The sequence below is a fragment of the Salarias fasciatus genome, chromosome 23 (assembly GCF_902148845.1).
Source record: "Salarias fasciatus chromosome 23, fSalaFa1.1, whole genome shotgun sequence".
NCBI classification, from domain to species: domain Eukaryota; kingdom Metazoa; phylum Chordata; class Actinopteri; order Blenniiformes; family Blenniidae; genus Salarias; species Salarias fasciatus.
Window position 1 is genome coordinate 32,274,818 of NC_043766.1, and position 14,986 is coordinate 32,289,803.

A 14,986-nucleotide genomic window follows, 5' to 3' on the forward strand; every position below is an offset into this window, starting at 1 on the left:
TTCAGCGAGGTGAAGAACGCAGTGCACCTGCCGCTAGGCCTCATGGGAATTATGGCCATTAAGAAAACCCGAAAAACAGACCAGTTGGACGCATTGGCGTTTTTAAAATGAGTGATTCTTCCATTGCCTGACAGCAGTAATTTAGCAATGCTTTGATCGTATGAAAACACAGAATTGTTGATTCCTTCCTTTAAATTTTTATTTTAATATCTAATACCAAATTTAAGAAAGTGCACTGCATGTCTTCTGACTCATTTTCGGTTGTGTGACTTGATTTATTCCTCTGTTTTTTTGTTTCTCGCCCCTGCAGACCGGCGAAAGTCTGGACAGGTGGAAAAATCTAAGAAGAACGCCAGGCAGAGGCAGAACGACTTCAAAGTACGCGCGGGCCTTTTCCGACACTTTGCTGTGAAGGCGAGTGCTGCGTTCGTTCACGACGCCGTGTGTTCCGCAGAAAATGATCGAGGAGTTGACCAACCGGCTGGTGAAGCTGATCCGCGGCGCCCTGCTTCCCGCCACGCTGCCCCAGGGAGCTCGGCCTGTACGCCGGCTGGGAGAGCAAGACGGAGCTGACGGGCGCCTGGCTCACTCAGATCATACACACCGTCAGGTCCGAGCAGCGTTCGGCCGCGTCCGTCCGACGACGCGCCTCCCCGTTTCTGACATCTCCTCCCGTCCTCTGCAGAGGCTGCCACGACGCCCTGTCCGCTCTGGAGATCCCCAACGACATGCTGCAGGTGATCCAGGACCTGCTGCTGGACCTGAGGGTCCACTGCCTCATGGTGACGCTGCACCACACCACGGAGGTGAGAGCGGCCGGGGGGTGTCTGATGATACAAGAAAATCAAGATTTCAATCAATTTATCATCTCTCACGTGAAAATGTGTCGCATTTCATTTTAGAGAAGTTTCATGTTTGCACAGAAACTGACTTGTTTAAATTTTACTGATTAAACTTCACACAACAACAGATTCAGGATGGAAAGGCATCTCTTCTGTGTTTTCAGCATGTTGTCGTGTAAATGTGAAACTGCTCTGAAATGAAAACTATGTAGTTTTCATGTGAGGCCATCAGTGGGCGGCCCTGTTTGTCTGTGGGAGTCGAGACGCTGTGGAGGCAAGCGTCGCCGTTCTTGTCCGTCTGAGCAGCAAAAAACAAGTCAGTGTGGCCCAGAGCAGTTCCGTCGCAGCGGTTCTGGAGTGTAGCACGGAGACAGAGCATGTTGAGAAAAGTTAAAAGTTGCCCCACCCCCGGGTCACATGACAATGGAGTCGAAGCGTTTTCAAAAGTTGTGTTTTTCAGAGCCTCATGTTGGAACATCTGAGGAGCAGAAGTGCAAATAAAACACCAACAACTTCTAGTTTAAAAAAAAAAAAATTCCTCCTGCTTTCTCACATCTCTTTCCTATTATGTTGAAAGAACCTTATTGATACGGGTTTTTTCTGAACTCATGTAGCCCATTTCCAAAATCATCTTAAATCCTCCTGCTCTTCCATGTTGTTAGTAAAGAGTGGAGATCCACATACTTTACATATGAAACTGAAGACGTAGCAGACCTTCACCTCCGATACAGTAGCTGTTTGAGACGGCGAGTTGTGCCGACAGTAGAGGGACGTGTCTGTCTTTGGTGGCCACCGTCCTCAGCTGCCGCCGGTGGCTCGTACGTCTGCACAGGGCTGTAACGGAGGAAGTGTGATGAGACTAAAAGCAGACGCTGGGTTTCACTTGTGGTGAGTTTGGTCATTTTGAGAAGAGTGACTGGTTTTCACTTAAACTCCTCTGCTCTCCTCCACTTCACACGTTGCATCAAACTGCGGTCTGAGCACCAAGACTTGGAAGTGTGTGGTTTTACCACTCACCTTTATTTTGTTTTGTTTTTTTTACCGTATTGACGAGGCATTAAAGATTCGGTTTTAGCTGTGAAGCAGGTTGAGGTTTCCTGCTCTTCACTTGACATTTGTGTTTTTGGTCCCGTCAGATGTGAGACGGCTCGCTGAGAAAGAGGACTGGGTGGTGGACAATGAGGGAATCACCAGCCTGGTGAGTGTGGCGTCGCATGAAGCAGCTCCCTTTATAATAAAGAGCGAGAAGAAATCTGACTTGGAGTTGAACTTGCATTTGTTTGAGCTTTCAAACAGCAAAAGAAAGATGACATTGTTTACTCATTCAGCCCAGTGCGTAAAAATATCACCATATTTTCACACCATGCACCGTTCATAGAACCTCTTCCCACTATAGACTAAACCGATATCCATATATGCTGTATATAGTACACATTGCATATAATATGCTATATATAAGTATAAACACAATACTTTTCATATAATATTCATTCTTGTCACAATGAATATGAAGAGAGCCTCCATTCACATACTGTATTATATATATATAATATATATATATATATATAATATATATAATATATATCACACTCACACATACACATACATAATATAACTGTCAATATTTAGAAAATATAACTGTCAATATTTAGAAAAATGCCAAAACTTAAAATATGTTTTTTTAATACGCTGAATCAATAGAATGAAATATGCCTAGATCTAGTTCTCATGTCCAGTGATAGTTGTGCCTTAAAACATTTAAAGTTTGGTTTTCGGTGGCGTTTATGAAGTAAAGATTGTGCGTGCGTGTGCGCGCGCTTGTGTATGTGTGCATGTGCGTGCGTGCGTGTGTGTTGTCAGGTGAATTGTGCGCGGTGTGACGGACGCGGTTCCTGTTTCTGACTCTCTGCAGCCCTCTCAGTTCGAGCAGTGCATGATCCAGATGCTGCAGTCACTCAAAGAGCCTCTGGACATCAAAGCGGGAGAAATCAATGTAAGACGCCAGCGTGTGAGCGCCGCTGGCCGTGAAGCAACCGGAGTTACAGACGTGTGCTAATTGATTCATGTAAACTTTGTCAGTTTGTAGGTTTAAAACACAGACTGGACGACGTCTCTGTTCGTTATGTGACGTTGAGTAACGCCTCTGCTGTACATTAGGTGGCGGTGTTGAGTCTTTTCTTCACCTCTTATCACAATTTTGTCTCTTTCCACGTACTCGACTGGGTCCAGTTTATATCTGCTTATCACATAGAACACACCACTGTGTATTTGTCAAAAGCCTTCCGCTGTCCTCCTTTAATGGGCTTTTCCGCTTCTTCAGGTGTTGCAGCTGGACCAGGTCCAGGACCAGGCTGCAGAGCTCAGTGTGAGCATCATGAAGGTGAGCTCTCACTAAGTCACTCCTTTAAAAATGCACTCCATGCGGATTTTGCAGTATGTGTCAAGTAGGGATGCGCCGATACCAGTGTCGGGTCTGATCATGCACTGAGTACTCGTGCTTGTGAAAGCTCCACAAGTGTCGCGTGACGTTGTGTCAGCAACGTCAGCAGCAGGTTGACAGGAGAGGACGAGCGACGTCCTCGGTTGGAGATTCTTTGATGTTAACAAAAGTACAACACAGGAACACTTATCCTTTAGAGAAGTGTGAAGTCTCGGCCTTGAGAGTTGGAGCTGTGTTTCTTTTGCTGCATCTGGAGTGAAAAACAGTTTGCGGTTCAACTTCTAATCACTTCGTTTGGCAAATCCTGTGGAAAATACAGGAGAAGACATTGAAGAGATGTGAAGACGTACGATCAAATCAGTGGTGTCAGTTGAAGAGACGACTGATCACGTCACAGGTCACAGGACAGCCGAACATGAGAGGCAGGTAGAGCCATGCTGTAGAAAACCCGCTGAGACACAGGAAGAACATGCAAACTCAGCCCGAAAAGCAAACCCAGCTCATCCGTTCCGGTCAGGAGGAATGCGTGACGCGTCGGTTTTGTGTCCATGTGTTTCATCCAGGTGTTCATAACCTGCTTGGAGCAGCTGAGCACGAAGTCGGATGGAGACGGCGAAGCCTCCCAGTAAGCGCCTCCTCGGTTTGTTCTCCGTTCATCTGCTCTGACTGTGGAAACATGTTGAAAACCCCTCCTGTCCGTCTGCAGCAGCATGTCGGTGGACCTGTCCTCCCCTGATCACTTCTCTGGCATCCAAGGGGCTTCACTCCCACATCTGTATGTACATTTTTCTTTTTTCTTTTTTTTTTTTTCGTAGATATTTTCATTTCCTATAAACTGTTTTGAGGTTTATACACTTAAAATCCCGCAACCAGACAAGCGTGTGTGTGTGTGTGTGTGTGTGTGTGTGTGTGTGTGTGTGGTGTGTGCGTGTGTGTGTGTGTGCGTGTGGTGTGCGTGCGTGTGTGTGTGCGTGTGTGTGTGCGCGCGTGTGTGTCACTCATCTGAACCACTACATGTCATCGGGCTGTTTCCGTGTTGTGGACAAGAAGCAGATACGTCCTTGTTTCCTGTAAGTTGTTTGAGATGTTATTGAAGGAGGTTGAAGCACGAGGGAGGAGGAGGAAGAGGAGGAGGAGGAGGAAGAGTAGGGTGTAGAGTGCTTCTGGTAAAGGGAAATGGAGCAGGGTGCAGATGGGGTTTCCCCGCGCTTTTAGCAGCAGGGTTAAACAGACTGAACTGACCTCGCCGTTTACCCAGCGCTCATCTCCGCACCTCTGATTCCAGGAGCTCCTTTAAAACGGTTTTTGCTCCTTTGGATCAATTTCCCTGAAATCCAGAACGACCAATGAAAACACGAGACGGTCCGTCACAGCTGAGACCGTGATGTGACTGTCTGAAGCACCTGCTGGCTCAAAGCAACAAAACACACCAAGTGTATTTATGTTCCAGCGTTGTGTTGGAAGTGAGCTTCCTACTCTTATGCAGGGGGTCAGGTCATTAGTGTCGGAGTCGCCTCTTCCAATGGGAAACCAACTTCAAACGGGGGTGAACATCGGTCAGACAGCGTGTGTGCGCTGTCACAGCCCGCCTGCAGTGCCGTCAGAGCCCACCAGGGGGCCACAGCCGGCACTCTGAGAGACACAGGTGGCCACACAGTGGTGCAGTGGTTTGCTCTGCCTCCTCACAACCAGAGCGTTCCAGTTGAAGTCTGAGCCAGAGCATCTGTCTGTGGCTGTTTCCTTCCGGTATCCATGAAGGCTGCAGGCGACTCTGAACGAACCAGACGTACAAGTCAGCCCACTTCTCACTGCTGTCTCGCTCCGCTGTTGGCTTTAAGCCCTCTGCGTGTCCGTTTACACGGGAATTCTGGTCGGAGTCCCTCATAACACAACTTTCAGAACATGGCTTTTAGGAGAGCTGCAGCTCTTGTGTCCATGGAGAACACTGCAGCTGGTCCTGCACCGCGGCCGGAGTCAGCAGTTCTTCTGCACATGCTCAGTAGATCAACTGTCAGGTCCTGTAGGTAGCATTAGCAGCCTCAGATAAACTTTAGCTTTCATCTGTAGAGAATTCTGCTGCTTTCGACTTGTTTCCAGTTCAGCTGAGTGTTTTTCTGGCTGCTTCTTCGTCTGGTGACAGAGCATCTTCCTCCCTCTAACTGTTCAGCCGAAATCAAAGAGTAAATCAGACATGACATCGACACGAATGTTTTTATTCCCATTGCCTGTTAAAGTAACTGAAGTGTGTGTGTGTGTGTGTGTGTGTGTGTGTGTGTGTGTGTGTGTGTGTGTCTGCAGGAGCAGCGTCTGCTCATCATCCTCAGTAACTGCCAGTACCTGGAGAGACACACCTTCCTCAACCTGGCCGACCACTTTGAGAAGCACGGCTTTACCGGCACCGAGAAGATCACCCGGGTCAGTATCTGTGTGTGTGGTGTGTGTGTGTGTGTGTGTGTGTGTGTGTGTGGTGTGTGTGTGTGTGTGTGTGTGTGTGTGTCTGCTGGGCTCTTCTGAGCAGAGTTATGACTCGCTTCATTAAAGAAAATCAAAGGTCATTTCATCTCACAAACTCAGTTTCACATTTTCACCCCTTTCTCTTTTATTACACACACACACAAACACACACACACACACAGAGTCACATAGCCTCACACAATGACTAATTGCTGAATCACAAAGCAAAGAAGTGCTCGGTTAGTTTTCCTGTAAAAACAGATCATAGTTGTTTTATTTTTACTCAGTCCTCTGATGTCTGATCAATACTTCAACAAAAACATGTTTGTCCTCTTCGCAGGCTTTAGTTGAAATAAGCTGAAAAACTGAGTTCTCCCATTCATGTGTGACAATACTGTGAACAGTTCAGGAACACATGACCTTGAATTAGAAAAGGAAAAAAAAAAAACCTCAGTTAATTAAAAGATGGTGTTAAGATTACTCATCGATGTGACATCCTTCCACATTAGAGGAATCGATGGTTGTCACTTCGGCTTGTTTCCCTCCCAGTGGTGTACTCGAAAGCCATTGGTAGTTGGAAATTTCAGTCTGTTTCACTGTCGCTCCAGGATGAACTGATTACACCCGTAATGTCCTCTTTGGGCATACACTGGGAAAAAAAGAGAGAGAATCTCTCTCAATGTTGCGTCACATTTATACATATTTAAGTTTTCAGTCCATAACATAAAGCATTCATCAGTCAAAAACAGTCGGTTCAAAAGTTGAGTTTAAAGTCATTGTTGAAGTTTCAGCAACTTCCTGCAGCCACTGATTTCTGACCAGAGCGTCTCGATCGGGACTCAAACCAGAGAAGGAATTTCCTTTTTGACCTTGTTGGATTTTCTTTCAAAATGAAGTGACATGTAGACCAATTTAATACAACTTCTGTGTTAAAATACAGTTTTCAAACTGAAAATAAAGCTGAAAGTGAATAATCACAATAAAAAAAAATCAATCTATCAATCTCGATTAATGTGATTAGCTCTCACAGCTAGATATGGTTAGATTCATGTTGTCATTGTGGGTTGTGTGAATTTCGATCAAAACATGAACCTGATTTTTCGATAAAATGTGTTTAAAGTGAATATTTTCCTGACGGATGTAGATCTGGTTCTGGTTTTGTTCCTGGTTCGTCTCTCAGAGTGACGATTCGCTGTTTTCTTTCTCTTGACTCCATTTGTGCCGTAAACCAGGAACTTGGCTCGTTCCTGAAGAAGGTGTTTTTGGCCGTAACGTGCCGTCTGTCCTCGCCCTGCCAGGTGAGCGTGGACGCCGTGCGGGAGCTGGACCGGAAACTCTTTGAGGCGTACATCGAGCGGCGAGCCGACCCCATCGCCGGCTCCCTGGCCCGGCATCTACGCCGGGTACTTCGACTGGAGGGACTGCCAGACGCCGTCAGGTAGCCCCGGCCCGCGTGCTATTCCGTTCTCTCCTGAAGTGGAACTTTTCTGAAACGAAATTGCTGAAGTGATTTAATTCCTCTTGAAACGTTGTCGTATAAACGGGGCCCTGATCCAGTCCGGGCGTCGCAACCTTTATGAGGAAAACACAACATTTTTTTGTCATTTTTAGAAAACACAGCTCACAACATTTTCTATGAACTTTTACAAAAGAAAAAACAATAATAATTGTGCATTTTGAGTTGTTTGAGGTTTTATGATTTAGAAGAGTGACTTTTTTTTTCTACATCTTTTTCAGTTTTTCCGATTGTAGATGTTTTCGCTGTTCAGTTTGATCTCTTATCAGAAACTTTTAATAGACCTAGCCATTTTTAGTCATTTTAAGTGATTTCATTTAATTAATTATACTTTTTTTCTTTAACCAGGTGAGTTCATTCAGAGCTTATTATCATTCTAAATAACGGCCTGAGGGGGGTTATTGGGGGTCGAGGGTCATGCTCAGGGAGCCACAGTGAGAAAGAAACCACACACACCCAGGGAGAACATGCAGACTCCACACAGAAAGGCTCGAGGGTTCAGGGGTTTGAACCGGGACCTTGTTGCGGTGCGGCGAGAGCGCCAACACCACCACGTCCACTTTGTTTCCATTCATTTGCTGTTTTTGTTTTGTTTTTTTTCCCTCCTTTGTGCCTTTCCAAATGACTTTTCTTTTATTTTTTTTCGCTGTCTTGCCATTTTCCCTTTTCGTGTTTATAATTTTTTTTTTTTCTGCCCCTTTGTAACCAATCTCCGCCGCGTCTGCTCTCGTCTCCTCCCTCCCACCCAGTCTTGATAAAATGGGGTTTTATGAGCGATGGGGGAAACACCCGCAGCAGCCACTGACTAGTCCTGGTAAATATCAGCCAGCCGCCGGCGGACCCGCAGCATGGGAACGCTGCGTCTCGGGCCCGATCGGGCCTGCTTGTGGTCACATGTGTCATGTGTGGAGTACGGCTCTTTGAGGGCTTACTGTAAACGCCGCTCAGATCGTACTGTCCCCCCCCCCCACCCGTCGCAACTCGGTGGCGGCCTTTGCTTTGAGCTGTAGGTGTGCAGCTTTGTCTCTTTCAAGCACCAGATACTCTCCAAACCCAGGTGAAACCTAAATGTGAATGTGTGGTTTACCTTTGCACAGGATGTGAAGCAACATGTCAGAGTGTGTGTGTGTGTGTATGTGTGAGCGCCCGGGGAGTGTGTTTTCACATGGGCGACACGGAAATAGAAGCTGATCTCCCTGAGCAGCGGGAAGCCCGATCCAGGCTGCTGCTGCCGGCGGCGAGCCGGGTCTGGTTGTGAAAGAGGAACATTCTGGACTCCAAACCGCACTGCCAGGATCTGATACTTTCACTCTTTGCGTCGGCGTGCGGGCTGCTGCGAGACGTCAACAATCTGGTTTCACTACTTTCTTTTGGGTGTTGCTGGTTCAGGCGCACCGAGACGCTCCGGGTGGAAACGCCGGCGCGTCGAGAAATGGCCGCGACTCGCGGCGGAGTCACAGGAGAGCGTTCTCTCTTCAGGAGTGTGTCCATGGAAGGTCTGGGACCGTTCGTGACCACCGTGAGGTTGAGGTCTGGACTCTGTTCTGACCAGTCAAACTGGATCCTCCAGCTCTTCATGGACCTGCTCCTTGTTCTGGTCCGTCTCCAAACCGTTCACTCAAAGCAGAGCGTGAAATGGCCTCTCCCTGAACCGGGGGTCGAGTCCAGCTCCCCAAAAAAAAACAAGCCCAGGCCCGAATCCGCCATGTTGAGACCCAAACATGAAGCATTTCTACATGAAGGGGAAAAACACACAGCACATCAATTACAAAGTTCTGACTCTTTCAAACTACACTTTCCAAACATGCAGACACTTCCTTTCTTTAATTTAGATTCATCTTCAATCTTGTTGAATTGTCAGACTCATAATTCTACTTCAGCCTCGAAGGTTTTGTTGTTGATTGTTTCTCTGGACTCAGTTCCTGATCTCTTTTCTTTCTTCCTGTGATTCCGTCTCTTTCTCGCAGGAGTCAGGAACTACCTGAAAGAGGCTCTCGTCAACATCATCACCGTCCATGCTGAGGTACGAACTCACAGGATGTGTTTTTCTACACCGGCGTTTGTTGGGATGTTTGATTTGCTCGGATCAGAACATCTCCGATGCAGACGACACTCGGTTCTACATATCAGTGTCACTGAATGACCGCAGCCCGTCATACCCGCTGAGTACAACTCAGTTTTCAGTGCCAAAGAAGAAAGGTCAAAGGTCAGCCGGCGCTCAGCCACTTCAAAATGTGTCTTCTGCTCTCTGAAGCCGTGACCGGTCCCAGCCTCCTGCCCAGGCAGGCCTCTCATCCGACACAGGACCAGGTGGAGTCTGGCACACAGGAGAGACCCTGCAAGTCTGAACTGAGGGAAACAAATCCCAGTTTTCAGTTTTGCAGTTTTTTTCAGTTCAGCTTTATTCATATAGCGCCAATTACAACATACCCGGTAGTCATTTCTCAACATTTTTACAGAGAAAACCCAACAGATCCCGTTTGCAGACAAATCTGTCCCAACATGTAAAAATCCAGCTGCCTGAGCTCTTTTACAGGTGTTAACACACACCGAAGATAGAACAATATAAGGACGGCACATGACTCTTCCTGTTTTCCTTTAAACTTTCCCTCCTTTTCTTCTTCTTTTTTTCACTTTGTGTTTCTTTTCCAATTCTTCCCTCTCAGGTTTTCACCGTCTCCAAGGACCTGGTTCCCCGGGTTTTGTCCAAAATTGTTGAGTCGGTTGCGGACGAGATGTGTCGTCTCATGCAGTGTGTGTCATCCTTCAGCAAGAACGGAGCTCTGCAGGTATACACACACACACACACACACACACACACACACACACACACACACACAGTGTGTCGGTGGTTCGCTGCTGTAGCCTAAATACTGGTATCAGCAAGTAGCTTTAAAAAAGTGGTATTGGAGTGTCCCTGCCCGACTTAACCAAATCTCAAACACGTCAGTGTGAAGAACACACTTCCCTTGAAACGCAGGTGAAACGGTGACGATTCTTTGTGTTTTGGAGGCCTAGAAAAAAAAACAGCAGTGTGTGTGTTTGTTTGGTTTCCTTCCAGCTTCTTTCATTCAAGTAACCTCAAGTTTAAATATTGCGTACTTTAATAACACTTCACCCAAACCTCACCCTCACCTCAGAACACTCCCACATGTCACCCTGATGAGCTCCAACAAGAACTTCAACCCAGCGAAGTGGGAGTTAGCGTATATATGCATCGAGTGATGAAGACGAGCCTTCTCTGAAGGAGGTTCAGTATAATCGTAAATCAGACTGCAGTCCCGGAGCCCGACGCAGAGTTTGATCTGCAGGCCTCTGCTGCAGCTGCCTTCACTTCCTGCTCGCTCTGGGCTTGCCTCGTCCTCGGCGAGAGCGACGCGGCTCCGCCGGGTTCGGCTGGTGCGACTGACTCGGTCGCTGCAGAACGTTCATCTGAGCATCAGCGAACCAGAACCTTCTAGGTTTACTGTTGCTGGGGATTTCTGCTTGTCCTTGCGTGTGAGTCCGCTCCCCTTAGTCTGAGTGTGTAAGCAGATGTAGATACCCTGCAATACTCACCTGTACACACACACACACACACACACACACACACACACACACACACACACACACACACACACACTCATACCACGACCCTGACTCATAAGTGGACCCTCTCGCCCGAGCGAGGGGATTCACCTGTCGTTTCTTCAATGTCGTATTTCTCCTCTGACACCAACGGCTGTCAGTTGGCGGTGATGGCTGGATTTGATCTTTACCGTTGTTCTCCTCTGTGAACCCTCATCCCGCCCCGCCCCGCCCATCCTCCACCCATCCAGGCCCGCCTCGAACTCTGCGCCCTGAGGGACGCCATATCCACGTACCTCAACTCTGACAGCAAGTGAGTCCTGCACACGCACACACACACACTCACTCACACACACACACACACACACACAGTGCGTTCCCAGAGACAGGAACCCACACACACACACGTGTCCCCCCGCTGATTTACGGCCGCCAGTGTCACACGGACATAAATCTTCGCAGTCGCACATCCCTCACTGCAGTCCCTATTTATGTTAGTTGGTGGCTTTTGGAGAGGAAGTGAAAGTAATCTGGTTGTGTCGTGTGCATGCGTTGTGGTGTGTCAGTGGGGCGCTGTGCATGAGTGTATACACCCAGAGACCCGTCCTGAACTGCGTCCTCTGGCCCTCCGCTGTTCCTCATTAACTGTCTTGACTGTTTTCGCCCGCAGCGCCAGCTTCAAGCTGGCCCTGGACGCCCTGCCTCAGCTGCACAGCGGAGCCGATAAAAAGTGAGTCCTCTGATCGGCTGCTCAAGCAAAACAAGGAAAAAACGCGTATGAAGGTCCCGAATTGTGCAAAATTCTCTTCATAACGGCTTTCTGATGTGTCCCCTCCGGAGGTAGTGGAGAAAGTCTGACGCCTTCCCTGAAAAACCCTCTGGGTTAGCAGGAGCTAGCGTGAACTACTCGTTAGAAACTTTGACAACAAATATAACCGAATTCAGTAACATATTCAGATTAACTGACCCTCCAGGAGCCTCTCCGGCTCTCGGTCAGATTCCGCTTCAAACCGGCGGATCAGCAGTGTTTCTTCGACATTATATTCGCCGTTCAGCACCTGAAAGCCGCATCTTCTCCAGGGTTGCCAGATCTGACCACCGTTTCCAGTGCAAACACAAACACAGCGTGCGCTCATCTCTCACATCTTTATTGAACAGAGCTACAGCAAACGTTGACCCTCCTTCAGCAGCAGTCTCCTCCACCGCCGTCTTCTAGAAAGCTTGTGGTCAGCCCGCACACTCGGCTTCGTCCACAGCGGACGTCCACACCTGTCTTTGATTAACGGACTGGTGGTCAATCTAAGGGTTTCGGTGATTTCTCAGGTCTGAGCAGCTCCGCGCTTTGGTCTTATCCTCAATTCGTTAACCGCCAAGTCAGTTTGCTTTTCCCCCTCCACACCGTGAATGTGCAGTGGATCTGATAACTCAAGGCGTGCAGCGCTACAACTGTTGGGTGGGTTTGTTTGAAAGTGAAAATGCATCGTTCTTGAGTTTTCGCCTCAGAAAAGTTGCATCTTGAGCCATGTAGTTGGCACTCGTTTTCCGTACTGAAACATGATCCATCGATTTACAAAAAAACAAAAGAGAACAAAGGAATTTTAAAGTCTTCTCAGCTGATGTTCGACGTTTAGCTGATTGATCGGCGCCTAACGCATTTGTTGCCTCTGCTTTCAGGTTGCTGGAGGAGCTGCTGAACAAGTTCAAGAGCAGCATGCAGCTCCAGCTCACCTGCTTCCAGCCTTCTTCCTACCAGCCTGTCAAGAGATGAACTCGGTCCACTCCCCTCTGACTCCAGACCTGCCCGCTCTCCCGCCGTCTTATCTGTGGGCGCTCATCTACTGAGCTTTATCTAATCTCATCAGTTCTCACTTTGTTCGCTCTCACTTCTTAGCGTCACTTTCATTTTGTGCTTTTCTGTAGAGAATACTCATCTGATCCCGAATCCGCCACATGAGTTAATTTCATTGTTACTGTGCAGGACAGTCCCGTCTGCCACGGTTATGCTAATCATTCACGGCCACTCGTGTAGCTCGTAGTAAATGTGCATGTGCCCGATTATTTAGGAGCTCTGCAGTGGTATTCACCTTGCTTGACCTGGAGCGCTTGCTCAGACTGAAATGAGTGCCAGAATATTAAAAAAAAAAACAGTTGAAAATGAAAAGTTGTTCTACATGTTCTGCATTGTGCCATCTGTGTTACCCAATGAAATATAATAAACGTGAGCATTAAGATGATGTTGTCTGAAATTAATCTACCGGGTGGAGTTCGTATGCCTCACATACGCCACGGGTTTGGGCTTCGACGGCTCCTGCTATTGGAAGAGTGATGCTGATGCCAGCGAGCTCCTGGTACCACGACCTCTCACAGTTCCTCCATCTCGTCCAAGGATCCATTTCTTTCTAGAAGAGCTAACGTCCAGATTTCAGAGCGTCTTCCTCCGCCGCAGCTTCAGCTGCTTTATCACATCACTGCATGCAGCAAGTGTCAGTGACTGAGAGCAGCGGAGATTTTGGGGGTGGGCGTGAAGTCGGTTGGCATTTGTGTTCAGTTTGGTTAAACCGGCAGGCTGGGTTATTCATCTCTGGAGCTCCAGCCCGCCGGCGGGCCTCCGTCTGCCTGAAGCTGTGAGGGCGGAGCGGGAGCCCCGCGGGGCGTGTGCCGGGCGGAGGCGCCGTGGTCTGGGCCGTTACTGGGAGTATTGAACGGCCGAGCCGGATCCCTGAGAGAGGGAGAGAGAGAGCCGGCGGCGTGGGTGAAGGCCTCAGCAGAATGAGGGCTGTGGTCGGTGGCGTCTCCCCTGTTCAGATATGACGGCAGCGAGCTCGCCGGGTTCAGCGAGGACGGCGCGGCCCGTCTGCGGTCGTAGCTTCGAGGTGCGAGAGGCTCGCCGCTCTTTGAGTAATCATTTTCTGTTTGCCGTCTTCTTCTTGGTTTCCCATCGGTGTGAAGGGGAAAGCCTCGCGCAGCAGCCCAGAGCTGTTTTGGTTGTCTGCGTTCTAAACTTAGCTCTCCATCCTCCACGGATATCATAAAATAAGTTCAAAGCCCCAAACCTTACCCACTCTCCGCCGGCAGTTTACAGTAACCGAGCTGACGGAGGGGAGTTTTTTTTTTTTTTTTTTTTCTGTTTTGTTTTGTTTTATTTTTCTTCACTCTGCTGCCTTGAGGAGGTGAGAAAGCGTGCGGCGTTTGATCTGCCTGGCATGTGAGTGGGTAAGGAAAAGGTTGGAGAAGTTTGACACGTCACAGAAAATGTCTTTGAGCAGATTAATTGTAACTGTTCTGGAGGCAGATGTTGTGCAGCTGTCACTCAGAAAAACCGGCAGGCGTTGCCAGACAACACCGTTTACACACTGTGTGCGTACATATCTGTTCGCAGTCTGTATATCATTCAAACCATCGTCTTCAGTCTGTTTAATGACACAACCAGGGTTTGTTTTTTCTCTACATACATTTATAGATATAACCATATTGTTTGTGTGCAAAACAGTCTGTTTCGTTGCACTTTGTTGTTCTTGATGGGATGTCAGACAGCCTTTCACGACGCTGCATTTGTGACAAATGACAATAAATTTGAATCCTGACCCTAAAAAGTCACCTTCCATTGCCGCTGTCCTCCCTGCTGTTAATACTTAGAAATTTATTGCAAAAGGTGATTTGATTTTAAGATTTTATATCTCATCCTCCCTCACTTGCTTTCATTTTTGTATATGTTGTCTTATCTTGTTCTATTGCATTCTAACCTTAAATTGAAAACATTCGCCTTTTGTTTTGGTGCCCGGTGATGACCATTGAATTATGTTCAGTGTTGTGCAGCTTATTGTGACTGAGACAATCTGTTAGTTACTAGTTACTCCGTGGAGTTAATTTTCTACGAACCACGAGTAATTCATTACTGATCAGTGGGAGGCTCTTCTTCTAATGTGGACAGCCGCCGTTGAATCTGCAGCTTTGCCTCGGAGCAGGAGGCAACGCCACGCACACCGTGCAGGTTTACTGGGATGCTTTTGTTGATTGTTGAACTGGTAGAAATATGAATAACAGGAGGGTCAAACAGACAGTCTGAGGACCAGAAGCAGAAACATGCAAACTCCACTCAGAAAGGTCCAGCCCTCAGTGGGAAATCATGAATCCAATGAAACTGCTATTGTGGCTTTATTACATCTA

At 47.8% G+C, this 14,986-nt stretch overlaps 1 pseudogene; it reads left to right on the forward strand.

Moving 5' to 3' along the window:
- Positions 1–13,041, forward strand: part of LOC115381290 (exocyst complex component 2-like) — a 13,617-nt pseudogene extending 576 nt beyond the window's left edge.
- Positions 13,042–14,986: the final 1,945 nt, after the last annotated feature.